Here is a 2,500-nt window from a genome sequence, read left to right as displayed (position 1 = left end):
CTTTCTCATGTCCCTTTGTCCTCCTTGTCTTTAATTTTTTCTCTTTATCATCATCATCATCATCACCATCTTTCTTTTAATCCAAACATTTTTCCTTTTTTCCCCCTTTTTCCCCTCCTCCTCCTCGTCCTCTTTCATTTTCCACGTCCTTCATTATTGGGTTCTCCTCTTTTGAACCATCAGTTTTTCCTGCATCCTCTCCCTTTTAGATCTGGTCTTCATTATCTTTTTCATCCAATGCATCCCCCGTTTCTACCATTTTTTCGATTTTTCATTTGCGTACTGTTTCCTCTCTTCCCGTCTGTCTGCTGCTGTCCCTGTTCCTCCTATTCCTCTTCCTCCTCCACTTCTTCAGGGTTTTTCCTTTTCTTTCCATCATCAGCATCCTCCTCATCCTCTTCCTCACTGTCCTCCATACGCCTCCTTTGTAAAGCGTCTTTTGAGAGCTTATTGAGTAGGGATAGGAACTGGGAGCAGACAAGCCTAAAATGAGACTCGGCGAAGGTAGCAGATTTAAATAGGATTTTTGTTGTTGTTAGTGCACATTAATTTACTCTTCAGTGTTTAAATTAGATAGATTTTAAAATTTAATTTAGTTTAGTTTAGTTCCTTTTCAGGTCATTAAAAGAACTGTAATTACTGTTTTTTTTTTTTTCTCTCTCTCTCTCTCTTCTCTTGTATTATATACCTTTATATTCATACTACATATTTCTGTTCTATATTCATTTTAGAAATAGTTTTACAGTTTTCTTCTTTCCCCCCATTTTCTGTTTTCCCTTTTTCTAGATCTAAACTGTAGAGAGATGCATTGTGTCTTTTGCTCATTAGCAGATTGGCATAATGGCACCTGGGAGTGGAATGTCCCATTTGAAAAGGTATTGGCAACAATGATTGTGTATTTGTATTCAAGCGCACGGCAATGCCAGGGCTGCACTCTGCGTCCGGCCCTTGTGCGTGGCTGGAAAACCCACCTCATGGAACAAGAGAGCACCAGAAAAGGGTAAAAGCTAGCTCTGGTTGTGGGGCTGTCACAGGAATTATTATTTTTTATATTCTTTTTGGGAGAGGAAGCTCATTTCTTGTTTTTTTGTTTTTTGTCTTACTTTCATTGTTTTGCATTGTGATGATTTTTCTCTCTCCTTTTTCACAAAATTGCGTTATGCATTTATTCTGTGTTGGCGATAATGGGTTTTTTGTGCAGAGCTTTCAGTAAGAGGCAGAAACCATTTCTTTGCCCATAATGGTGTTTTTGAGTCGAGGAGTTTTGTAGTGGAAGGCCAAAAAGGGAGATTGTGAATACTGCGGCAAAACTCACTCCCAGCGGGGTTGCCATATCACCCCGCTGTGCTGTAAGCCCCACAACTGGCTGGCTTGCAAAGGATTTTTAACCTTATAGCCGACGCTGACATATGGGAGCTCGGGTGGGCGGACTGGATGTCAGATTTTTAATATTAATTTGTGGATATTTTTATTCCTTCCTTCTCTACTGCTTTATCCCTGCTCCTGTGAGTATTTTGTTTTTTATGTCTTTTCATTGAGCAAGGAAGAGACGAGGAACTAAAGCTCCATTTTCCTTTCAGGTGGATAAGGAGAGAGAGGAGCAGCACAGTAGTTCATGGGTTGTTTGGCATCCGCAACGAGACGGCATCTGTGAGGCATCGAGCGCGTGCGTGCGACACGGCTGCAGCAGGCCTGTAAGGGGGTGTGGGTCAGCTGGTCCCTCTCATTGTGTCTGTGCGCGGAACAATGGATATTACCCGAGCTAGACCCGCCAACGACACATGTTCGCTCTGATTGGTCAACCCGACTACATCCTAGAGAATATTGTGAGTGATTTTTCTTATCCTTATGGACAAACAGATTATTTGTTCTTTTTATTTCAGTCGTTGAAACTCCTTATAAAACTTGGTTATTTTCAAGCAACTTTTTAATTATGGTATTGCTTTCAAACCACCACCAGCATCACGCTATTTCTCTGTACATTTGATAAAAAGTAAGGAGAGGATATGAGATGCCAGTAAAGAGGAATTATGAATGCATTTGGAAATTCCATAATGGAAAATTCCCCCCCCCCACCCCCTTTTCTTTTTTTCTTCTTCATATTCTTTTCTTCATTTTTCTATTCCTTTTTTTCCATCGCTTTTCTGATGTAGCCTCCCTTGTACCAGCATTTCTTCGTCCTCTCTCTTTTCTCTGGCGACTCTACAAAGCTGTGTCATCACACGAGGGAAAATGAAAGAGGACGGGGGGGGTGGAGAGGTGGAGGAAGGATGTGGGGGGAAATTTGTGATGGAGGGAGGGAGGGAGGGAGGGAGGAAGGGAGGGAGGGAGGGAGGGAGGGAGGGGGGGAGGGAAGGAGGGAGGGAAGGAAAAGAATAGTGGGAGAGGAAGAGCCGGATGAAGGAGGAGAAGAGCTGAGGGTGGGGAGGAGGGATGAAAAAGGGGAACGTGGGTGGACTAAAAGAAGGAAAAGCTAGAAGAATGGAAGGTTTGGAATGAG

The 2,500-nt window shown here is 42.7% G+C and overlaps 1 long non-coding RNA gene across 3 annotated transcripts in view; it reads left to right on the top strand.

Moving 5' to 3' along the window:
- Positions 1-1,856, top strand: part of LOC138863192 (uncharacterized) — a 25,362-nt gene extending 23,506 nt beyond the window's left edge. For all 3 annotated transcript variants that reach the window (XR_011398831.1, XR_011398829.1, XR_011398830.1), the window contains exon 3: positions 1,581-1,856. This is a non-coding gene — a long non-coding RNA (uncharacterized lncRNA). The remainder of the gene's footprint in view (positions 1-1,580) is intronic.
- Positions 1,857-2,500: the final 644 nt, after the last annotated feature.

This window comes from Penaeus vannamei, chromosome 11 (genome assembly GCF_042767895.1).
Source record: "Penaeus vannamei isolate JL-2024 chromosome 11, ASM4276789v1, whole genome shotgun sequence".
Lineage (NCBI taxonomy): Eukaryota > Metazoa > Arthropoda > Malacostraca > Decapoda > Penaeidae > Penaeus > Penaeus vannamei.
This window is presented reverse-complemented; position numbering and strand designations above follow the sequence as displayed.